General features: G+C 38.8%; 1 pseudogene; it reads right to left on the bottom strand.

The window, feature by feature from the left end:
• Positions 1 to 21362, bottom strand: LOC122136719 (annotated as a pseudogene).
• Positions 21363 to 27114: the final 5752 nt, after the last annotated feature.

Here is a 27114-nt window from a genome sequence, read left to right as displayed (position 1 = left end):
TATATATATATATATATATATATATCACAATATACATCGCCGAGAAAAATTATCAGAATGTGAGTTTTTCAATATCATGTAGCTCTACTAGTAAGTTTAGTCAAGCTAATAAGCTCAGTAGCTTCTGCAGCATGAACACAAACATGTAGTCCTCCATTAGGGTCGAGAAGTGGGATGATGACATCATTGTTTCACAAAATATACGGATTGGCTGTACATGAAAATACAAAGGTGTCATTTTCAGATTTATCCACTCTGGGACCCGGTTTAAAAAAAATAGTGATTTCACTCTCCCAAAACACCGGATCCATCTGGACGAAACACATATACCATATAAAATATTTACATATACAGCTAAACGTGTCTCCGTGTGTATGGGGCTTTACTGTGATTGTTTTTGTATGACTGTGTATAACAACTGACTGAATGAAACGATTCCCACGTACAGTGCAGTGATACGGTTTTCTCCAGTGTGAATCCTCTCATGTGTTTTCAAATTTGATGAATCACTGCATCCCTTTTCACAGTGTGCACACTTACAAGGTTACTCTCCAGTGTGGATCCTCTAATGTGATTTCAGACTTGGCAACTGATTAAATTTCTGGTTACAGTGTGAACACTTATAAGGTTTGTCTCCAGTGTGAATCATCTTATGTGTTTTCAGATTTGATAAAACACTGAATCTCTTGTCACAGTGTGAACACTTATAATGTTACACTCCAGTGTGGATCACCTCTTGTGTTTTCATACTTGATGAATTACTGAATCTTTTCTCACAGTGTGAACACTTATAACATTTCACTTCAGTGTGGATAATCTCATGTGTTTTCAGATTTGATGAATTCCTGAATCTCTTGTCACAGTGTGAACACTTGTAAGGTTTCTCTCCAGTGTGGATCCTCTCATGTATTTTCAGACTTTGCAACTGATTAAATCTCTGGTCACAGTGTGAACACTTATAAGGTTTCTCTCCAGTGTGGATCATCTTATGTTTTTTCAGAGTTGATGAATCACTGAATCTCTTTTCACAGTGTGCCACTTATAAGGTTTCTCTCCAGTGTGGATCATCTTATGTTTTTTCAGAGTTGATGAATCACTGAATCTCTTTTCACAGTGTGAACACTTATAAGGTTTCGCTCCAGTGTGGATCCTCTCATGTGTTTTCAGACTTGGCAACTGATTAAATTTCTGGTTACAGTGTGAACACTTATAAGGTTTGTCTCCAGTGTGAATCATCTTATGTGTTTTCAGACTTGATGAATCACTGAATCTCTTTTCACAGTGTGCACACTTATAAGGTTTCTCTCCAGTGTGGATCCTCTCGTGTTTTTTTAGATTTGCTGAATCAATGAATCTCTTGTCACAGTGTGAACACTTGTAAGGATTCTCTTTAGTGTGGATCATCTTGTGTTTTTTCAGATTTGATGAAACACTGAATCTCTTGTCACAGTGTGAACACTTGTAAGGTTTCTCTCCAGTGTGAATCCTCTCATGTGTTTTCAGATTTGCTGATTCATTGAATCTCTTGTCACAGTGTGAACACTTATAAAGTTTCTCTCCAGTGTGGATCATCTGGTGCCGTTTTAAACTGCTCACTGAACTAAAAGTTTTTTCACACTCAAAGCACATGTACTCTCTCACAGCAGTATGTATTTTCTGATGTACTTTCAAACTTTGTAGATGCAAAAAACTCTTACCACACAAATGACATGGATGTGGCTTCTCCTTTGCATGAACTCTCAAGTGTTTCTTCAGAAGTGAAACCCATAAAAACATTTTACCGCATTGATCACATGCGTGCTGCTTCTCTTCAGTGTGGATGTTCATGTGTATCTTCAGGTTTGCTGATTGTTTGAAACACTCCCCGCACTGATCACAAGAGAATGGTTTCTCTTCAGTATGAATGCTCATGTGACGCTCAAAACCTGTTTTGTGTGTGAATCCCTTTCCACACTGAGTGCAGGTGAAAGATTTCTTGACTCTTTTTTTCTTTAAATCTTTCTGTTTGGTTTGAGTGCAACTCAAAGGTGTTCCTCCAGTTTTTAAATGATTTTTCTCCTCAACTTCATTTGATTCTGTATTCTCCTCTTTTTCTTCAATTAACTCTGAAATAAAAGTAAAAATTATTTACTTTTTGGTAACTTGTTAAAAACTGAGAAAAGTGAACATAAAAGTGACGCCATTCAATGTTTAACATCTGTAAATACACAATTAATTTTCTTCGCTTCAGATTGAATGGGCACAACTCGATAAACATAAAATTAACATGATGTTATTTTTTCAATGCCCTCTACACATTTTGAAGCATCATTGTTCTTTGGAGTCAATTTGCCCCCGGGGTCTTTGTTCAGTTCAGTTCAGTTCAATTTATTTATATAGCACATTTAAAAACAACCATGGTTGACCAAAGTGCTTAACCAATGTCCGGAAAATAAAAATAAAAAGTCACAAACAAATAAGACAAATACAGTAAAAAACATCATAATGTCTCAGCTCAGCTCAGTGTAGCAGACTTCAAGTGGTAATCTCCGGACACCACAGAAACACAACGACATCACAATTGGGATGATGGATTTATTCCTTAAACAGAGTAGTGTGAGGCAACATTAGTATATACAGACATCAGAAGGCCTACTCTCTCATTCCTCTGCTTCTCCATTCACATACACCGTGCATCTGAGCGCGAAGCTTAAAGGAGAAGTGTCATATGTCTCTTGTGTGTCCCACTAAAGCCCCACCTACAACAATTGATAGGAAATCTCAATCGGAACCAATGTAAATAGAACTTAATAAAAATGCATTTAATACAAGTTTTGCTGAAGTTAACTAGATTTACAGAACAAATTCCTTAGATATAAAAAAAAAATCAAATTAAACAGATGTCCTAGTCAACTGGCTACATCAGCTCGAAATAAAAGCCAAGGAATACAGGTGTGTCTTAAGTAATGACTTAAAAATTCCAACAATCTGCGCAGTTCTTATGTGTACAGGTAAACTACTCCACAAATTAGGTGCCACCACTGAAAAAGCTCGGTCACCTTTATTTTTTTAACCTAGTTCTTGGTACATTGAGGAGCACCTGATTGGATGACCTCAGTGCTTTAACAGGAGCGTGGACATGTAAAAGCTCTGATAAATATACAGGCACCAACCCATTTAGTATCTTAAAAACAAACAATAAAATCTTGAAATCAATCCTGAAGCGGACAGGAAGCCAGTGTAGTGAAGCTAGGACAGGGTTAATGTGCTCATACTTTTTAGTCCCTGTTAAAAGCCTAACTGTAAGCGTTGAAGAGATGACTGATCCAAACCAACATATAAAGAGTTACAGTAGTCTAGTCTAGATGTTATAGAATCATGAATTACACTTTTAAACTCCTTACGTGGCAGGTAGGGCTTGACTTTAGCCAACAGGCTCAGTTGAAAGAAACTGGCTTTTACAACAGAATTAATCTGTTTGTCAAATTTAAAAAGCACTGTCAAAAATCACACCGAGATTCTTGGTAAATGGGCGAACATATAAACCTAAATTACCAAGTGCATCTACACAAGCACTTAAATCCCCAGGACGACCAAACACAACAATCTCAGACTTTATTAAAGAGTTTGCTGATTTTACATCCGAGTAAGTGCTGGCTGCAGATAAAGTTTTAATAGTTGGTGATTTTAATATCCATGTTGATAATGAAAAAGATGCATTGGAATCAGCATTTATAGAACTCTATCGGGGTTAGACAACACGTCTCAGGACCTACTCATTGTCGAAATCATACTCTAGATTTAATACTGACACATGGAATTGATGTTGATAGTGTTGAAATTATGCAGCCAAGTGATGATATCTCAGATCATTATTTAGATTTGTGCAAAATTCATATAGCTAAAACTGTAAATTCTACTTCTTGTTACAAGTATGGTAGAACCATCACTTCTACCACAAAACACTGCTTTGTAAGTAATCTTCCTGATGTATCCCAATTCCTTAGCATATACAAAACCTCAGAACAACTTGATATAACAGAAACTATGGACTCTCTCTTTTCTAGCATTTTAAATACAGTTGCTCCTTTACGCTTAAGGAAGGTTGAGGAAAACAGTCTGACACCATGGTATAATGAGCACACTCGCACACTAAAGAGAGCAGCCCGAAAAAAAAATTGAGCGCAGCTGGAGGAAAACAAAACTAGAGGTATTTCGTATTGCTTGGCGGGAAAGTAACCTATCCTACAGAAAATCATTAAAAACTGCTAGATCTGATTAGTTTTCGTCTCTTTTAGAAGAAAACAAATATAACCCCAGGTATTTATTTAATACAGTGGCTAAATTAATGAAAAATAAAGAATCAACAAGTGTTGACATTTCCCAACATCACAGCAGTAATGACTTTATGAACTACTTTACTTCTAAAATTGATACTATTAGAGATAAAATTGTAACCATTCAGCCGTCAGCTACAGTATCACATCAGACAGTGCACTATAGATCCCTTGAGGAACAGTTCCACTCATTCTCTACTATAGGAGAGGAAGAATTGTATAAACTTGTTAAGTCATCTAAACCAACAACATGTATATGGAGATATCATCAGGAAACACGGTGTTAGCTTTCACTGTTATGCTGATACTCAGCTCTATATTTCTTCGCGGCCCGGCGAAACATACCAATTTGAAAAACTAATGGAATGCATAGTCGATATAAAAAACTGGATCATCAGTAATTTCTTACTACTAAATTCTGAAAAAAAAAAAACAGAGGTGTTAATTATAGGGCCTAAAAGCTCTGCATTTAATAACCTAGAACGCTGTCTAAGACTTGATGGCTGCTCTGTCAATTCTTCGTCATCAGTTAGGAACCTAGGAGTGTTATTTGATAGCAATCTTTCCTTAGAAAGCCACGTTTCTGGCACTTGTAAAACTGCATTTTTCCATCTTAAAAATATATCTGAATTACGGCCTATGCTCACAATGTCAAATACAGAAATGTTAATCCATGCGTTTATGACCTCAAGGTTAGATTATTGTAATGCTTTATTGGGTGGTTGTTCTGCACGCTTGGTAAACAAACTCCAATTAGTCCAAAATGCAGCAGCTAGAGTTCCTACTAGAACTAGGAAGTATGACCATATTAGCCCTGTTCTGTCAATATTGACTCTCTATCAAACATCGTATAGATTTTAAAATCTTGCTTATTACTTATAAAGCCCTGAATGGTTTAGCACCTCAGTATTTGAACAAGCTCTTGTTACATTATAATCCTCCACGTCCGCTGCGTTCTCAGAACTCAGGCAATTTGATAATACCTAGAATATCAAAATCAACTGCGGGCGGCAGATCCTTCTCCTATTTGGTGTCTAAACTCTGGAATAACCTACCTAACATTGTTCGGGAGGCAGACACACCCTTGCAGTTTAAATCTAGATTAAAGACCCATCTCTTTAACCTGCCTTACACATAGCACACTAATACTCTTCTAATATCCAAATCCGTTAAAGGATTTTTAGGCTGCATTAATTAGGTAAACCGGAAGCAGGAACACTTCCCATAACACCCGATGTACTTGCTACATCATTAGAAGAATAGCATCTACGCTAATATTAGTCTGTTTCTCTCTTATTCCGAGGTCAGCGTAGCCACCAGATCCAGTCTGTATCCAGATCAGAGGGTCACTGCAGCCACCCGGATCCAGTACGTATCCAGACCAGATGGTGGATCAGCACCTAGAAAGGACCTCTACAGCCCTGAAAGACAGCGGAGACCAGGACAACTAGACCCCCAGATACAGATCCCATGTAAAGACTTTGTCTCAGACGACCACCGGGACAAGACCACAGGAAACAGATGATTCTTCTGCACAATCTGACTTTGCTGCAACCTGAAATTGAACTGCTGGTTTCGTCTGGTCAGAGGAGAACTGGACCCCCGACTGAGCCTGGTTTCTCCCAAGGTTTTTTTTCTCCATTCTGTCACCGATGGAGTTTTGGTTCCTTGCCGCTGACACCTCTCGCTCGCTAAGTTGGCAGGGTTTCCCACACATTGATTTATTTGTGGCGGGCCGCCACAATATCAAAACTGACCGCCACAAATAGATTTTCCAAAAGGCTTTAACTTCATTGAATAAACATGAGCACTCCACGTTTCAAAATCAAAAACCAATGCGGGTGTTTTTATATCACTGTATTTCAGAAGGAAACCGACTGTATTTAGAAAAATTTCGATTTCATTTTCATTTCATTTTGCATGTAATGCTTGATAAGGGAGCGTTTGTGAGCTCAGCGCTGCCGTCACCGGAGAATCCTGTATCTCTCCCGCTCTTAAAGCACCTACTGCTGGCAGTAAATGAATTTGCATATATATATGTATATATGGGGGCGGGGGAGTGCCGCCACAAATAGAGTGTAAGGCTGTGGGAAACACTGGTTGGGGTCACTTCATTTACAGCGATATCTTTGACTTGATTGCAAATGATTACGCAGATACTATTTAAACTGAACTGAGATGATGACATCACTGAATTCAATGATGAACTGCCTTTAACTGTCATTTTGCATTATTGACACACTGTTTTCCTAATTAATGTTGTTCAGTTGCTTTGACTCAATCTTTTTTGTTTAAAGCGCTATATAAATAAAGGTGACTTGACTTGACTATTTTAATTAAGACAAAGAAAGTTCTGATCCAGCCATATTTTTAAATCTCTTAGGCAATTAAGTAATGACAGAAATGAAGCTTTGTCATTTGTTTTGACAGGCAAATAAATTTGTACATCATCTGCATAACAGTGGATGGTGATATTGTGCTTTCTAAAAATATACCCCAAGGGCAGCATATAAAAAGAAAATAACATAGGGCCCAATACTGACCCTTGGGGGACGCCACAACAAAAGAGGGGCAGCAGATGACGAAAATTCAACAAGATGAACAGAAAAACTTCTGTCTGTCAAATATGATTGAAACCATTTAAGGGCTATGCCCTTAATGCCGACATACTGTTCAAGTCTAGATAAAAGAATAGGGTGGTTGACGACCGTATCAAAGGCCGCAGTCAAATCCAAAAGGATTAAAACAGCAGAGTTACCAGAGTCCACAGTTAAAAGAAGATCATTAGAAACTCTTAAAAGAGCAGTTTCTGTACTGTGACGGGGCTTAAAACCAGAATGAAAATGTTCATAAATACTAAATTCATCAATAAATAATTGAAGTTGATTAAAAACAACTCTCTCCAAGACTTTTGATAAAAAGGGGAGTTTAGATATAGGTCTAAAATTAGACAAAATGGAAGGATCCAAGTTATTCTTTTTTAGTAGTGGTTGCACAACGGCATGTTTAAAAACAGCTGGTACACACCTTGAACTGAGATATGTATTGACAAAAGATACAATGCTTGGCCCAACAGTGTCAAAGACATCTTTAGCCAAGCGTGCAGGAATACTGTCAAGAGGGCAGTTTGCAGGACGTAGCTGTTTAACTATGTCAGAAAGACAGGAGAATGTAACCGGCTCAAACTGCTGAAAGACAGCTAGGTAAAAGGAAGAGTCAGGGGAGTTACTGATAACCGTGATGGGTGGAAAACTGAGACAGGCAATTTTGTCCACAAAATATTTCAGAAAGTGTTAACATTTTTTTAAGATGGCACAATACAATCTGAATCACGTGGGTTAACAAGAGAGTTAAATACATTTGAGCTGTATAAAACAAGTAATATAAAATTTTTTACTAGGGCTGTGACGGTGGAAGATTTTTATCACTGACGATAGAATCGTGTATCGACGATAGCAGATGTCTCTGTCGATAGTCAAGATGATATTAGGCTCATTCTCCTATTAATGTATTAAATTATAATAATAAGAACTATTATTATTTTTATTACGCGGCCTATTATAATTCGGCTATCAAACTGCCCTGCTATTTCACTTCTGCACCGCATTTCACACACACACAAGCACGCAAAAGAGGATTAGAGCCTGTAGTCGGTGAATAAGTTGTAAAACATAGACAAAGATAACCACACAAATCCATTAAACACAAAAACACACAAAACTAATACATGATATATTAACTCTTTCATGGGTGGTACACGACAACGCGCTCTTCTCATACATGAGAGATTAACTCTTTCTTGGCATTACAAATAAAGTAAAGACAAAATAATAAGGCGGCAGAGCGAACTTATCACCAATAGTGGTTCTCACGTCATCACCACATAGTGTGCGTTATAAGTTAAGTGATCAGTCTCTTAAAGGGCACACCGCGCTATAATGTGATGCATGCAAAATACATAGTTTTGGCTGTTACAAAGTCTCCATCCACAAACAGACGTACATCGTCTGCAGATATAAGGTATTTCATTGCACTTTAACAAGTTATCTGAACGGCCTATATATGTGCAATATTTTAAACGAGCCCTTACTGAGTTTAATCCCACAGTTATTTTAGAATGCATCTCATTCTTGTTTCTGTGGTGGTGCGTCGGGCTCGTCATGCAGCGCTCGGTCCGGAGCGCTGTATGACTGATGCATCAGTTCAATTCAACTTTACTCCAAATATATGAACTTACCTGTTTTGAATACTTTATATTTTATGTGTTCATTTATGTCCAAATACTAGTGTTAAACTGTTGGACTTTAAATGAAATCTACTATTGATTTTCACCATTGACTGATTTTACAGAACATTTAGACTGATAATTTCCATGCGCAGATGTGGCAAATTTGTCACAGGACACGCGATATGACAGTTGTGTCCGACTATATATGAACTAGGTGTTTTAAATACAGTATTTGTATATTTAACGTTAGTTTATCAGTATTGAAATTATATTTTTTCGATTATTGATTCCATAGGCTCTCTCTCGCGAGATATATATATATATATATATATATATATATATATATATATATATATATATATCATAGGGCCCTATGAAATCAGTTTTATTTTTTTCCCAAATTCCGTTTTATTTTTTTCCAAATTCCGTTTTTTACGTTTTAATTTTTCTGGATTGCATTTTTTTCTGTTTTAATTTTTCTCAACTTATTTTTAATGGTTAAATTAAATTGTATTAATCAAAAAGCATGTCTAATTAAAATCATAAAACTTAGACATTTTCACATAAATTTATTAAACGTTTAAAAAAAATACGTTTAGGGCCCTATGAAATGTTTTATTGTTTCTTCACCATATGTTTTATTGTTACCTAATTCTGTGTTTTAGCATGTCTAATTATTTAAATGCATAAAAACAACTACATTTATTCAATTTTTTCTTAAAATAGCCTTATGAAATGTTTTTTTTTTTTTTCCTTGGAAATTCTGTTGTGTATTTACATTTTTCTGGTTATCAAATGAAGGCATAAAACATTCATTTAATTTATTTTTTAATTATTGAAAATTAAGCAAACTTTATTTTTTGGTAAACAAAGGGGATTTACTATTAAAATTAAAACATGGAAGAAATGTTGTGTGATTATTCCTTAAAAAAATAATGTTTGTTTCATTTATAGTAGTAGTAGGCTATGTACATTCTGCTGAACAATAGTAATACATTTCTGGCAAATACTTGCCTTTAAACTAAACCAGATTTTCTTTTGACGGGTTGCCATGAATACCTTTACAGTTCTATGTGATATGACGCTAGTTTTACTCAAATCAAACGGTCAAATGCTCATGAAGTGACTCTCAGTGCAGTTCTGGGGATGTTGTTCATGTGTTTTCATCCTCATTTAGTCAGATGGCAGACGCTGAAATCACAGCGAGCGTTATGCGCACTTCTGTGTGTGTAATAAACGAAGTCACGCTTCTGCAACATTTATTAACACAGACATGCAGAATTCATATTTAAATAGACTTTTCCGGGTTAATATTTACCAATATTAGTCCATATCGTGATTTGATGTAAGTGCAATGACCTACTTTTGATTAATTAATTCAAAATTTGACATTGAATTAATTCGTAAATTCCATTTTTATGACTGGATTCCACGATTCTGTCCACATTTTCTGCATCGCGGAAATCATAGGACCCTACTCTCAAATATTGTTCACAAACTGTCTAAATCTGTGTTAATTAGCACTTCTCCTTTACCGAGATAATCCATTCACCTCACAGGTGTGGCATCTCAAGATGCTGTTTAGACAGCATGATTATTACACAGGTGTGCCTCAGGCTGGCCACAATAAAAGACCACTCTAATACCACGTTTCCACCGCTGGAACTTTACCCAGGAACTAGGTACTTTGGGCTGGTACTCGGTGTGTTTCCACCGCAGGAACCAGGATCTAAATAAAGTTCCGGGTAAAAAAAAATGCCCCTCAGAAAGTCACTGCTGGCAAGGTAGTACTTTTTCAAAGTTCTGGAACTTTCGGGGGCGGGACTTGGGCGCTAAACATGCTGGTTGGTTCATGCAGTATTGTGATTTCAACCACCATTTATTCGGATCATTTTCAAAATATTACTGTTGTGTCATTAATGTATTTTTTTTTTAAGTATTTCAGGCGAGAATGTAGTTGTTTAAAACTAAAATCTGCAGTTTATTTATAAAGACTGCACCTATTTAAAAAATGTGTTTCGCTGATTTCGGAGATGGTCAGCTCCACGCGATCAGCGGGAGCTCAGTGCTCACGTATCCGCCGAGAGCAGTCTCAACTCGGCTAGTCCCTCTGACATTTGCTGAATGCTGAACTCTGTTAGTCTCTTTAGTAGTTAAACAAAATATAATTCGTTTTGGGTAAATCTAACAGGTAATCTTTGGTCTGTATTCAATTTATCTATATGTTAAATTGAAAATAAAAAGAGGCAACTGATATAATATTTTGATAATGCTGTATATATACACATTTCCACGTGTATATATACACAAGTACATTTCTGCATCTATTATTATGTTTAAATGAAAACGAAAGGAGGCAGTGGTATTTGATATCCTATTTCCTTTTATTGTAAATATACAATGAGGAAAATTGCAGTAGCCAAGGCGAGCTGACTGATGTTATCAAGTACGCTGCCGTTTGCAGAATTACCGGATTTGCGTCGTCGCAGACATCACACTCCCGAGACGAACACCCAAAGTCCAAACTACCAAGGATGCAAGTCCAAAATTTGCGTACTTTGTATTGAGAAACATGTACAGACCTACGTCACCAAACTACACGCTAAATCATAACGCTACTTAAAACCACAAAGGAAACGCACAAACCGACAGGGCTGGAGGGAAAATAGTTCCTGGGGAAAAAGTTCTTGATATATATATATACACATTTACATTTAGTCATTTAGCAGACGCTTTTATCCAAAGCTACTTACAAATGAGGACAATGGAAGCAATCAAAAACAACAAAAGAGCAATGATATATAAGTGCTATAACAAGTCTCGGTTAGCTTAAACAGTACACGTAGCAAGGGCTTTTAAATAATATAATAAATATAAAGAAAACAGATAGAATAGAAAAAGAATAGAGCAAGCTAGTTTTAGATAGCCTGACTTTGTCATACTCATATTCTAGGCAGAATGTGAGTCTGATACTGCTCCATTGCACTTGAATTATGGGGCGTGTCTTAACCGAACCAGTAAAAAAAAAAACCTCTGCACTCAATTGGATAGACCTACAACCAATCAGAGCAACGCAGTAAGTGACGTTAGGTAACGTTACAATATATTTTTTTACAACATTTGCTTCATGTCACTATGTTATGAGTTACTTTCTAAGTCAGACAGTCAGATTAAATCTTACCATTTGTAAATGAGATGAACTTCATCCACGACGATACCCATTACGTTGGCTTGAAAAACATCGGAGCCAGCTTGATAAATTAAACTTTTGCCGAATCCCGTTGGAAGGACGGCAAACACATTTTTCCCATCGACAAATGCCTTGATTGCGGTTCTTTGTTCGTCTTTTAAAATTAATGCGCTGTCGATTTATTTTATTGCAGACGTGATAGCGGAATCTAAACAACTTACTTCTCCAGCTGCAGTCATCGTTGGTGAAAACCAATTCAACCCAAGCGCTCTTTGATGACTTGTGGTTACGTAACCGCAGATAGCCTGTCCATCATTGATTAAAGCCCGCCCTGGCAATTTGATTGGCTCGGCCTTCTGGGAGCCGAGCATAATTACTCCTCAATGGATCGAGTCCAGACCGAACTTCCCGTTCAAAAAATGTTGTGGGCGGGGTTCGGGCTGGCACCCAGGCTAAGTTTTAGAGGTCTTTTTTATAATTGTATAATAAATGAAAAGAAAATAGATAGAATACAAAAAGATTAGAAAGTAGTTAGATTTTTTTTTCTTTTTTTAAATAGAATTAGAATAGTGAGTTCCAAAGTTAGAGGGATCAAATAAAGATGGAAGAGATGTGTTTTAAGCCGATTCTTGAAGATGGCTAAGGACTCAGCTGCTCGGATTAAGTTGGGCAGTTCATTCCACCAGGAGGGAACATTTAATTTAAAAGTCCGTAAAAGTGGCTTTGTGCTTCTTTGGGATGGCACAATCAAGCAACGTTCACTTGCAGAACGCAAGCTTCTAGAGGGCACATAAGTCTGAAGTAATGAATTTAGGTAAAGGGGTGCAGAGCCAGTGGTGGTTTTGTATGCAACCATCAATGCCTTGAATTTTATGCAAGCAGCTATTGGTAGCCAGTGCAAATTGATAAACAGAGGTGTGACGTGTATTCTTTTTGGCTCATTAAAAATTATTTCTTGCTGCCGCGTTCTGGATTAATTGTAAAGGTTTGATAGAACTGGCTGGAAGACCTGCCAAGACAGCGTTGCAATAGTCTAGCCTGGACAGAACAAGAGCTTGAACAAGGAGTTCCAAAAGAAAGGGCCTGATCTTCTTAATGTTGAATAAAGCAAATCTGCAGGACCGGACAGATTTAGCAATGTGGTCTGAGAAAATTAGCTGATCATCAATCATAACTCCAAGGTTTCTGGCTGTTTTTGAAGAAGTTATGGTTGATGTGCCTAACTTGATGGTGAAATTGTGATGAAACGATGGGTTTGCTGGAACCACAAGCAGTTCTGTCTTGGCAAGGTTGAGCTGAAGGTGATGGTCCTTCATTCAGCAAGAAATGTCTGTTAGACAAGCTGAGATGCGAGCAGCTACAGATGGATTATCAGGATGGAATGGGAGGTAGAGCTGAGTGTCATCAGCATAGCTATGGTATGAAAAGCCATGTTTCTGAATGAGAGAACCTAATGATGCCATGTAGACAGAGAAGAGAAGTGGTCCAAGAACTGAGCCCTGAGGCACCCCAGTAGTTACATATTGCGACTTGGACACCTCACCTCTCCAAGATACTTTGAAGGACCTATCTGATAGGTAAGACTTAAACCACTGGAGTGCGGTTCCTGAGATGCCCTTTGTCAGTAGGGTTGACAGGAGGATCTGGTGGTTAACCGTGTCAAAAGCAGCAGATAGATCAAGCAAGATAAGTATTGAAGATTTGGATTCCGCTCTTGCCAGTCTTAGGACTTCAACAACTGAGAGCAAGGCAGTCTCAGTTGAATGTCCACTTCTGAAGCCAGATTGGTTGTTGTCAAGGAGGTTGTTCTGTGTGAGAAAGGTAGAGACTTGGTTGAATACAGCTCGTTCAAGTGTTTTTGCAATGAAAGGAAGAAGGGAAACTGGTCTGTAGTTCTCTAAAAGAGATGTGTTGAGGTTGGGTTTCTTAAGTAGTGGAGTTATACGAGCCTGTCTAAATGATGAGGGGAAAACATCAGTGTGGAGGGATATGCTAATGATGTGAGTGAGTGCAGGTACAACTACAGGAGAAATGGCTTGAAGGAGATGAGATGGAATAGGATCAAGCGGACAAGTAGTAGGATGATTAGAAAGGATGAGTTTGAAGACTTCTGCCTCAGAGAGTGAAGAGAAGGATGTGAATGAGTGTATGTTTGCTGGTGAGATGTGCTTAATGGATTGTGGTGTGGAAAATTGTGCACTGATGTTTTTAATTTTATTAATGAAAACGGCAAAGTCGTCAGCTATTAGAGATGAAGCAGGAGGGGGAGGAGGAGGACAAAGGAGCGAGGAAAATGTTTTAAAAAGCATGCGAGAGTTAGACGAATTGTTAATTTTGTTATGGTAGTATGTCCTTTTAGCAGTGGAGACATTAGCAGAAAAGGAAGAGAGGAGTGACTGATACACATTAAGGTCAGTAGTATTTTTGGATTTGCACCACACCCTTTCAGCAGCTCTAAGCTTAGAACGATGTTCGCGAAGAACATCAGATAACCAAGGGGCTGGTCTGGAAGACAAGGGGCAAACAGTGTCTAAACAAGATGTAAGAGTGGAGCAGTAAGTATCAGTAGCTCTGTTAGCATCAAAAGATGCTAATAGTTTAGGGGGAGGAAGCGAAGATGAAACCATTGCAGATATCCGGGATGGTGAGAGTGAGCGTAGGTTACATCGAAAGATGACATGTGAAGGGGTAAGTGACGTGTCAGGAACCATGTTGAGGTTAAGAATGAGGAGGATGTGATCTGAGGTGTGCAGTGGAGTAACCAGTACATGATCAGTGGAGCAGTGTTGTGTGTAAATAAGGTCCAGTTGGTTGCCTGATTTGTGAGTAGCAGTAGTTGACACTCGGTTGAGATCAAAAGAGGCAAGCAGAGTGTGGAAGTCAGCAGATAGAGGTTTATCTAGGTGGATGTTGAAATCTCCAAGCATAACTAGGGGAGTACCATCCTCAGGAAAGGTTGAGAGCAGCACATCTAATTCATCCAAAAAGTTACCTTGTGGTCCTGGGGGTCGATAGACAACTACAAAATGTATTTTAAGAGGGTAGGTAACAGTAACTGAATGAAATTCAAAGGAGCTGTTGATACCCAAAGATGGCAAAGGATTAAATTTCCAATCATTAGAGATGAGCAGACCAGTACCTCCACCTCTTCCAGTCAAACGGGGGGAGTGGGAAAATAAGAAATTATTGGAGAGTGCTGCAGGTGTAGCAGTGTCCTCTGGTTTGATCCAGGTCTCTGTCAGGGCCATGAGATTAAGCTTTGAATGACTAATAATACAAGTAATGAAATCGGCTTTGTTTACAGCAGACTGGCAATTCCAGAGACCAATAGAAAAAAGATAGTGTATTAGCAGACATAGGCCGAGTGTGCAGGTTGTTAGGATTGCGCTGCCTACATTGTGTGATGCGTGGTTTGCGAGTGGTAGTGATAGTAGGGATCTGGAAACACATAGTAATAATTGGTTATAAAAACTGAAATAGAAGTGAAACAAGTAAAAGTAAAGTAAAAGTAAAAAAGGATTAATCAAAACAATACTTATATCCCTTGCCCGTGTCCCTGCCAGGTGGAGTCGCACGCTAGAGTCAATGGTTTTTACACTCTTTGGTCTTCACACGAGGAGGGCTTAACCGGAGGGCTGCCGCGGTTTACTAACCTTTTTTGTATACCCGTCAGACGAAACGGAAATTGAATTCAGCTGAACACACGTTACTGTTTATCACAACAAAGGTCTAAGCAAGCGCACGACACTTAAAACAAAAGCAAAATATCAGGAGACCAAACGCAGCACGTCTCAACACAGTAAGCAAACAAGCGTTTCCTAGCAACGAAAAATGCGCTAAACACTAATGAAACAAGAAATAAATACACTTACGATCTGCTTTTAACTTCCGCTGATTTAAATGCTTCTCTCAAAGGGTATTTCTTTACACTGTCTTTTGCTAGCGCTTGAACACACTTTACTGTTTATTACAACAAAGGTCTAAGCAAGCGCACGACACTGACAACGTATGCGATAGAGTACGAGACCAATGTATGTATATATATATATATATATATATATATATATATATATATATATATATATATATATATATATATATATATATATATATGTGTGTGTGTGTGTGTGTGTGTGTGTGTGTGTGACGAGTGAGGCGGGGCCGAGAGCTGTGGGAATGGAGCGAGGCCGGTGGAGTGATTTGGAAATGAGCGACACCTGCTCCACTCACCGGTCTCGAGTCAAACGGAGGAAATCGGAAGGATACAAAAGAGGAGCGATGACAGTGAAGGATGAGAGAGGACCAGGCCTGGGTTTTATTTTGTGCTTTGGTTCTTGTTTGTGCGCGGCAGTCGTCTGTGAGGGGCTGTCACGCTGTTTTGTGTTTATTTTGTTATTAAAATTTTATTTAAATGTTCGCCGGTTCCCGCCTCCTCCTACCCGTAATTATGAAGTTTGTACGTTGTTACAATATATATATATATATATATATATATATACACACACACGCACACACATGTATATGTGTATATATATATATAAGTAGGGGTGGTCTGATTTTTGAGGCAGATCAGCGATCACAGAAAGCAGCATACCAATCTTTTTAAAGGATTCTTTTAATCATTTTTAACTTACTCCAGTCTTTAGTGTCACATGATCTTTAGAAATCATTCGAATATGATTTGCTGCTCAGTATCCATTTCTGATTTAAACAGCTGCACGTATGACAGTCAGCAGAAGTGAGAATTTTTTTTTTTTATAACATTTCAAATATGAATATTTTTTCTTGTGTGCTTAACTGTTTAGAAGCAGATCTCTTAGAAGTGGTGAACGCCTCACTTCTTTCTGGGACATTTCCAAACTCCCTGAAAACTGCAGTTGTAAAGCCCCTCCTGAGAAAGAGCAATCTTGATAACACCATTTTGAGCAATTATATACCAATATCTAATCTTCCTTTTATTTGCAAAATTATAGAAAAGGTCGTTTTTAATCAGCTGAACAAATACTTAAACTCAAATGGATACCTGGACAATTTTCAATCTGCTTTCCGACTGCATCACAGCACAGAGACAGCGCTCATTAAGATAATAAATGATATTCTGACTCTGGCAAAGTATCAGTTCTGGTATTGCTAGATTTCAGTGCTGCGTTTGACACTGTCGATCATAACATACTACTAGAGAGACTGGAAAACTGGGTCGGGCTTTCTGGGATGGTACTCAAATGGTTCAGGTCATACTTAGAAGTTATTATGTGAGTCTAGGAGAGCATAAGTCTAAGTGGACGTCCATGACATGCGGATTCCCACAAGGCTCAATTCTTGCACCGCTCTTGTTTAGCCTGTATATGCTCCCACTAAGTCAGATAATGAGAAAGAACCAAACTGCCTATCACAGCTATGCTGATGATACACAGATTTACCTAGCCTTATCTCCAAATGACTACAGCCCCATTGACTCCCTCTGCCAATGTATTGATGAAATTAATAGTTGGATGTGCCAGAACTTTCTTCAGTTAAACAAGGAAAAAACTGAAATTATTGCATTTGGAAACAAAGATGAAGTTTTCAAGGTGAATGCAAACCTTTACTCTAGGGGACAAACAACTAAAAATCAAGTCAGGAATCTTGGTGTGATTCTGGAGACAGACCTTAGTGTCAGTAGTCATGTCAAAGCAGTAACTAAATCAGCAAACTGTCATCTAAAAAAACATTGCAAGAATTAGATGTTTTGTTTCCAGTCAAGACTTAGAGAAACTTGTTCATGCCTTTATCACCAGCAGGGTGGACTACTGTACTGTAATGGTCTCCTCACCGGCCTTCCCAAAAAGACCATTAGACAGCAGCAGCTCATCCAGAACGCTGCTGCCAGGATTCTGACTAGAACCAGAAAATCTGAGCATATCACACCAGTCCTCAGTTCCTTACACTGGCTTCCAGTTACATTTAGGATTGATTTTAAAGTTCTTTTACTCATTTATAAATCACTCAATGACCTAGGACCAAAATATATTGCAGATATGTTCACTGAATATAAACCTAACAGAGCACTCAGATCATTAGGATCGAGTCAGTTAGAAATACCAAGGGTTCACACAAAACAAGGGGAGTCCGCCTTTAGTTACTATGCCAGTTTCCAGAAGAGATCAGATGTGCTAAAACATTAGTCACATTTAAATCTAGACTCAAAACTCATCTGTTTAGCTGTGCATTTGATGAATGAGCACTGTGCGATGTCCGAATTGATTGCACTGTATTTTACGTATTCACTGTATTTTATGTAAAATCATTTTCTATCTTAAATGTTTTAAATTCATTTTAAATAAGTCAATTTTTAAATCATTTCCAGTTTTAAAATTGCTTGTTTTATTTAGTTATTTTTCTTCATGATTATTTTACTTTCTTTTATGTAAAGCACTTTGAATTACCATTGTGTATGAAATGTGCTATATAAATAAACTTGCCTTGCCTTGCCTTACAAAAGCACATTTAATATAACTCAGATTGGAATCATCTGAAATATATTAGTCATATACACCTAGGATGCTTTGAGAGTGAGTAAATCATGGTCCAATTTTCATTTTGGGGTGAACTAACCCTTTAATATCTTTCTTGCGGTGAACACAAAAGATGTTTTGAAGAATGTGGGTAACCAAACAGTAGCTGGTGCACAATTGATAGTAGGAAAAAATACTACGGAAGTCTGTTTAACTGTGTGGTTATACACATTATTCAAAATAACAATTATTATCATAACACCATAATATTGTTTTCTGTGAATAAGTGATCAGGATGATTTTCACATCATTTTTTGTTTCATAAACTCTAGTATACCACATTCAGTTCTCAAATGTATTGTGAACAAATGTTCTGTATGTGTATCATGGCCTTATTTCAGTGACTTAAAAGATTTAGTTTTTCACTAACCATATATAAACATTGTTTTTTTTTTTCAAAAACACAAACATGTAGGCTACATCCATGCTGCTCAAATATTATTGTTGCACAGACTGTGCCGATTGCAGTGTAATCATACTTAAGTCATTAATGTTTTTTATTATTATATTATATAATATATATATATATATATATATATATATATATATATATATATATATATATATATATATATACAGAGCCGGATTAACGCAAAGGCAAACTAGGCACGTGCCTAGGGCCCGATTGGCGGGATGGGGCCCAGACAGAGGGACAAAAAAAAATAAAAATAAAAATAAAATAAAATGTACAAATGTCCTATCTACAATTTATTTCAATATTTATTAATTAACTAAAAATAGTGACGATGTTTATCTTAACCATAGACTGTTACATTACGTCACATTAACGCCAGCCCATGACTGTATTTATATAGAGGCGCCAGCCAGTTAAGTCCGAGGAGACGTCAGCGGTGGTCAGAGGTCAGAGCGGGACAACAAAGCTAGCAGGCAGGTGTGGTTTGAGTAGGCTAACATTCAAGATGCTTTCGGGTGCGGCAAAACGTAAAAAGAAAAAAAAAAATGAAGAGGAACAAAAGAAGAGACAGCGGGGGGCTTTACAGAAGTTTCTGTCGGGCAGCCGTCCGACAGCTGTGAACCTGCTCGAGTCAGCAGAGCCAGAGGCCGAGCCAGGGCGGAGACACGGCCCGAAGACACGGTGGAAGATGCGGCGGGAAATGCGGCGGAAGACACTGTGGCGCCCGCGCCGTCATAGAACGACAAACTGATAGAAGAACGGCAGCCAGCCAGAAGTGAGCCCAATATCGTTTTGCAGTAGGAGCCTCTAGACCCAGAAAGGGTATTAACAAGCTACCCATCTGATCCTGCAAAGTGGGACCAAATTGATGACAGGATGCGTGAGTACTTTGCACTAAACCATCCCTGTCAAAATATTGGAGATTTCTCTACATCACAGAGGAAATATGGAGACATTAACCAAGGAACATTTCTTTAGAAAAAAGCTAAATGGAGAAACCCTGTCAAGAAAATGGTTAGTGTACTCACCATCTACTGGCACTGTATTCTGTTACTGCTGCAAGTTGTTCAGTATAAGAGACAATCAATTTGTCACTGGATTTAATGACTGGAAAAACTGTGCTAATCGCTGTTCTGTCATGTAACAATCCAAAGTCCAATAGTCTAGTGTGTTTCTTTGTTTGTGAGAAACCTGTAGGATATATTCCCAGTACACAAAGTTTGGCACAATGTGGTGTTTTAAGATTAAACCGTTCTGACAAACAGTTTATGACATCCTTCCAGAACTTCTGTATATCAGAACATTCCCATAGACAGTGAATTAGAGTTCCTTTATAATTTTGCCATTTTGTACATATATCAGGAATATTGCTAGACATATGATTGAGTTTTTCAGGTGTTATATAAACCCTTGTCAACCATTTATACTGTAATAATTTAAGCCGCGTGTTTATGGTTTGTTTTTGCGCCTTTAAACATGCTTCAGTCCATTCAAATTCCTCTATTTCTTCTTGAATGTCTTTCCTCCATGCGTTTAATTTGTCTACAGCAGACTCTTTAGAGTTAGACATTATTAAATTATAATATTTTGACAATTGGCCCTTTTCACGTCTTTTTTCAATTATTTCCTCAATTAATGACAGTTTGAGAATGTACATAATATCTGTAGACCTGGAAGACATAAAACTTTTAAGCTGTTAATATTAAAAAAAAAATGTTTTGAGGGAATCTGGTGTTTATCACACAATTCTTGAAATGTAAGAAATATTCCATCCATGTACAAGTCTTTAATAGTCTGAATACCTTTAGTTTTCCATAGTTTAAATCCTCCATCCTTATATTTATTATTATTTATTGTTAGACAGTTTCTAAATGGTCTTGATGAATGTGAAGGGGTCATGTTTGCCTTCTTGTTCTTAATTACAACATTTATAAATGTTGTAAGCTATTGCATTTTGCAGAAAATCTTAATTACAACATTTATAAATGTTGTGAGCTATTGCATTTAAATGTAAACAGAGCAAATAAGATAAACTTATTTGCTCTGTTTACATAGTTTACTAACACCTATTGGTTATTTACTGGTACTACTGCCTTAACAATGACACTCCCAATGGATGAGGATAATTTAATAGCATTTAATAGAGCCGTGTAATGACGTATAAATAATGAATATCAAAAAATAGTCTTATAGAATGTTTAATATACAACACAACCAATTTGTAACCAAAGACTAGGCTATGTAAAATGTGAATTAACTTTTATTAGTAACTTTAGTAAGTTTCAGATTTCAATTCATAAATAACATCGATGGAGGGGGGCCCAAAAAATGCAGCCTGCCTAGTGTAGTCCATTTATTTAATCCGGCTCTGTATATATATATATGTATATATATATATATATATATATATATATATATATATAGATATATATATATATATATATATATATATATATATATATATACACAAACAAATGTCAGGGCATGTCAAAACCTTCTCCAGGGTCCCAAAACACTCAGACCCCAGAGAAGTAAAACTTTGTAAGCCTAATGTAACATTACCACAAACAGACATTAAAGATGAATGAAGAATAAACACCAACCTCCTTGTTCCTCGTGTTTTATTCTCCAGGTTTCTGGTTCCTCGTGTTTTATTCTCCAGGTTTCTGGTTCCTCGTGTTTTATTTCTGGTTCCTCGTGTTTTATTATCCGGGTTTCTGGTTCCTCGTGTTTTATTCTCCAGGTTTCTGGTTCCTCGTGTTTTATTATCCGGGTTTCTGGTTCCTCGTGTTTTATTCTCCAGGTTTCTGGTTCCTCGTGTTTTATTCTCCGGGTTTCTGGTTCCTCGTGTTTTATTATCCGGGTTTCTGGTTCCTCGTGTTTTATTCTCCAGGTTTCTGGTTCCTCGTGTTTTATTCTGCAGGTTTCTGGTTCCTTGTGTTTTATTCTCCAGGTTTCTGGTTCCTCGTGTTTTATTCTGCAGGTTTCTGGTTCCTCGTGTTTTATTCTCCAGGTTTCTGGTTCCTCGTGTTTTAATCTCCAGGTTTCTGGTTCCTCGTGTTTTATTCTCCAGGTTTCTGGTTCACTCGTGTTCTCTTCTTTAACAAACTCCATCTTCACAGCAGCAGATCTCAGTTCAGATGATACTCCTCCAGATATTTCTGCTTGATTAAAAACTTAGTCACGACTGTGAGAACGAGAAAATTACAGTTCTTTACTGACCTGATTCAAAAACTGTATTTCTCTATTTACAGAAACATTTCTAACCGTTTGTATTAAGCCAGCATCACAAAAAACAAACAAACAAAAGAACACAACGGCCGAGAGCATGGTGAAACTAATATTCTTCCTCTGAGGTTTAATGGTGTTTGTCAAATAAACGTATGTGTTTAGCGCCACCCCCTGGACTGGAGAGTGAAGCGGCGAGCGGAGGGAAATCATACGGTGAAAATTACATGCGTCTACAGTATAAGGTGAGCTGACTTTATTTTCTTTGAAATAGCCGATCTGCACAAATAAATGATAAATAAATTATAGACTCGCGTGGTATTTGATCAACAACAACAGTCTTCACGAGTGAGGACTGGTAGAGAAAAATGAGAGCAGTCAAATATTTCACTGAAAATCAAGGTTCCCTAACAGTTACGCTCCATCCCATAGAATAGTTCCTACTTGCTTCCAAAACTCCTCGGTTTTAATCTTAATTTTTTTTTTTAGGGAACCTATTATGCAAACTCCACTTTAACATGGTGTTTGGACATAAATGTGTGTTGAAAGTGTGTGAACACAACCGCCCTACAATGATGAAAATCCACCCACTCCTCATTTTTAATTTTAATTCATTTTGAATGTATAAAATTAAAATAATAATAATAATAATAATAATAAACACTTCAACTTCACAGAATGTCGCCAACCATAATTAATAATACACAAAAAATTGAACAAAACTGTGATGTTTTATTCATGAACATTTAGGCACTATGTAATCACAGAAAGATGAAATAAAAAGTAAAATTTGGCCCAAGTAGGCTGAAATTACTCAATTTTACACTGCCCCCTTTAGTTTTCAATAATGCCAAAATGGACAACTCTGCAATAGAATAATAACACCTCAAAAATCAGCCTAAAATATGACACAGTTCATCTTTACTCATCAGTATCATCCCTAACATATTGGCACTAACATTAAGGTGATCAGACGTGCCACTTCTTGGGGACATGGACTTTGATGTACAATGATCATTCAGCGCAGAGCAAACAACCAACACCTGGTTATTTTAGGCAATTTAGGAATCCTGTGAAGAACCTGTTTCTGGGAAGTGCCATGCCTGTTCACCACATAAATCAGTAAACACAGTCTTGAGACATACAGGAACATATTTCACTCTCACATTTGCCTTGCTTGCAACTGCAGTGGACTACCTGCAACACACTTTCAAGGCAATATTTCTAGTCATCCAGGTCACTGTCTCATTATGGCTGCTTGGTAGTTTGCCCTTTAAAGTGTTGGTACGGGGCAGGGGTAGGCATCAGTGCTGGAGCGCTGCTGTTCTGCAGAGTTTAGCTCCAAACCTGATAAAACAAACAAACAAACAAACAAAAAAAAAAAAAACTCACCTGCCTGCATGACTGTAGCCAGGCTTTGAAAATGAGTGAACTGTACTATATTAACCCCTACAAATACAACTCATCATGTACACTATAAACACTTTCAAAGAGACAGACATGTACATTTTTGTGAAAGATGTTTTCTCTGTTTTTGGAGGGATTATCATACCCTATTTATTGCATCAAAATTTGTTAATACTTAGGGGTGGGTCATTTTATCAGTTGTTTATTATTCATGTAAAAATACATATTACCATTATAGTTTTATTATTACCCATTGTTATGGTGATTGGTAAGGACTGTTTAATTGACTGGTCTTTAGAAGGTTGTGACCACCAGGGGGCATCGATTAGAATGCAAACAAGATGTTCCGTTTAGGTGTTTTATTGAGATGAAGGTTTAAAGTGTGTGTGGTTCTGAAATAGAGATACAGGCATAAATCAGTAAATGTAAACTCTCTATATAAATATCAAAGAATTATTACATGCATAGCAGGTATATAATAAACCAAACACAATCAAAATTAAATTATAGTTTTGTTATGGACAACTTGAATACAGTGTTATAAGAAATGCTTATTACTAAGTAAATACAAACTTACAAATGCAATAGTACACTATATCTCTGTTCAAAGATTACTTTGCTGCACATTAACTGCAACAATATACAACATGCTAAATTCTGCTGAACATATAATAATTATGAGCTGCAGAGTTACTCCTTAAAATAAACAATGTTACACGTTGTGCAAGAACAACATAAATTATTTCAATTGAGGCACGTAAGGCTTGCAGAGCAACACCTTCATTAATTAGCAGCGTTCTCAACAATTAAACACACGAGCAGTACGAAGCTCCGCCATTATAGGACAACGAGCAGCAACATGCCACAACATTATTGTGATGTAAAAACAAAAACAAACTTCAGTATACTCACTGGTAGTTGCACGCACACAATACTAGGAACTTGTAAATAAGTACAGCAACACTAACTTATATTATCTATAAAATAAAGGCTGCACCATATTTCAACATCAGCCGCAGAGTGCAGTGATTGGCTGATTCTCAAGCATCCAGTTTCATCTGCCTGAAAAGGGTCGTCCTTCGTCACAGCCGCCCCCAAATATGTTACACTATATTTGCCACTCTAAGAAGGACTGACCGTATCAGTATCTGGTATGGCAGGCAGAGCTACAAGGCAAGTGACAGGCCTTGTGTAGATTTTGTCCTTGACTTTAACTAGTGCTGTCCTGACTCTCCCATCAGTTTCTGGAATAACCTCAGTGACATGACCTAAAGGCCACTGTGCTCTGGGCAGCTGTGGGTCCACCACCATCACTATGGTTCCAGTTTGCAGCTGCAGGGTCCTTGTGCCACTTAGAGTGACTCTGAAGAGTTGGGAGGTAGTGTCGTATAAAGTGGGACCAAAACTGGTCAGCCAACACCTGAGTATGTCTCCAGCGGCGGCGACTCAGGAGCTCAGACTCACCATACACAACCTGTGGTAAAGAAGGGTCGAGCCGCCCCATAAGGACCAAGTTGGGGGTCACTGGGTCAACATCAGCCACGTCGGTTGACACGTAACCCAGTGGTTTAGAATTTAAAATCCCCCCCACCTCAATAAGTACCGTCTGCAGGACCTCTTCGGGGACAGTCTGTGATTGGATGGTGGCATACAGCGCAGCTTTAATAGACATCACCTACCTTTCCAAGACTCCTCCAAAGTGTGGTGCGCTTGGGGGGTTAAACTGAAAGTTAATCTGGCGTTTAGCCAGATAAGTCTGGAGTGTGGGGTGTAGTGACCTGAAGCACCGGAGCTCTGCTGGCTTACCCCTTCGTGCAATGAAGCGGCGGAGAGCCATTAAAAAGGAATCCGAGTCCATACTGGACAGAACATCCACATGCACTGCGCGCGTCGTCAGGCATTTAAATAGTATGCCCCATCTCTTCTCATGGCGACGGCCAACCTTCACTGTGAAAGGCCCGAAGCAGTCCATGCCTGTAGAGAAAAACGGGGGCTTCAGCAGCCGTAGTCTACGGAGGTCTGCCATCTGTGGGAGGTCTGCCATCTTGGGCACTACTGGAGAGGCTCTCCATCTCTGGCAGTCCGGACAGGAGTGCTGATGGCGCTTAACAGCTTCACGACCATGCAGAATCCAGTATTTTCGCAGCAGCTCTGCAAAAAGGTGCTCTGATCCTGGATGGTGGAGGCTCTTGTCCATATCCTGAATGATGAGCTGGGTCACTTTATGCCGATGGTCCAGGACCACTGGGTGAATAGAACCTGGCTCTAACTGGTCGCTGCGGTGGAGCTTTCCTCCAACCCTGATGAGTCTCACAGTCTTGTCGTACTCTGGTGCTAGGGAGATCAGCCTACTGGTGGCAGCTACTGGCTTACCGGTACTCAAAAGACTGAGCTCCTCAGCAAAGCTGTCCTGCTGGGATCGTCTCAATACTTCTCTCTCTGCTTCTCGGTAGTCATCAGCAGAAAGACTGACTGGGCTCACTGATGACCCAGGGCTAGATTGTGCAACCGCCTCTATCAGTGCTCTGAACGAGGAAAACTGATCAGCATTTGGTAGCATAGAAGTCTGTATGCTTGTAGTGAGACAGCAGATAGTGGGTTTTCGCAGCTCAGCAGGATTCTCTGTCACCTCTGTGGCTGGCTGTGTAGGCAAGAAGGCAGGGCCCTGACTCCATCTGTTCTTACCAGCCAGTTCCAGCAGTGTTTTTCCCCGCGTTATATCATCAGCTGGGTTGTTGACCGAATCCACATATCTCCAGGCCCGGACATCAGTCAGCTCCTGGATTTCAGCTATCCGTGTTCCCACGAATACCTTGTTCCGACAGGAGTCGGACTGAAGCCATGTGAGTACTGTTGTGGAGTCGGTCCAGAATATAACATTGCGGATATTTACAGTCAGCTCTCTTTGAAGTAGTGCAGCTAGCTGTGCAGATGTCAGGGCAGCACACAGTTCTAGTCTTGGTATTGATTGCTGCTTCTTCGGGGCCACTCTGGATCTAGCAGTCATGAATGACACTTCCACACGGCCGTGTGAGCTCTCCGTCCGCAGATAGGCCACTGAGCCATATGCCTTCTCTGACGCATCAGCGAAGATGTGTAAGTCTCTCTGGAGGTTTGAAGTGTTCATCTCAAGGCTCACATAGCAGCGAGGCAGTAGAATCTGGGAGAGATGCTGCAGTTCTTCCTCCCACATCAGCCATGGCTGCAGCACATCTTCAGGCAGTGAAGGGTCATCCCAGTCTCTCTGTTTGTCCCACAAGTGCTGCACCAGGACCTTGGCCCGCGTAGTGAAGGGGACTATAAATCCCAGGGGGCCGAAAAGGCGTGCCAAGACTCTGTATATGTTTCGCATGGTGGGTGTAGGTTGGTCCAGCATACAATATTTATACCTTAATGTGTCTGAACTGCAGAGCCAGCGGAGTCCCAGGGCGAGCTCCTGTGGGTCAGTGCCTGACTCGTTGAGCCACAACTCACTGGTATCAGATCTTGCTTCTTTGGGCAGATGGCTGATGTCCTCAGGGGTGTTACTGGCCCACTGTCGTAACTCAAATCCACCTGTAGCCAACAGTGAGGTCAGTTTGTCGACCAGGTGATGGGCTTCTTCAACAGATGGGAGGCTTTGCAGACAGTTATCCACATAAAAGGATCGTTCTATCGACACTCTAATATCTTCACCAGGCTGACTGTGGTCAACCACATGTTTCTGCAGGCTACATGTGGTGCCAAATGGAAGGACTTGCCATGTGTAGATGCTGGGTGGTTCCTCTGTATTCAGG

The sequence above is a fragment of the Cyprinus carpio genome, chromosome B3 (assembly GCF_018340385.1).
Source record: "Cyprinus carpio isolate SPL01 chromosome B3, ASM1834038v1, whole genome shotgun sequence".
In the NCBI taxonomy this organism is placed as follows: domain Eukaryota; kingdom Metazoa; phylum Chordata; class Actinopteri; order Cypriniformes; family Cyprinidae; genus Cyprinus; species Cyprinus carpio.
This window is presented reverse-complemented; position numbering and strand designations above follow the sequence as displayed.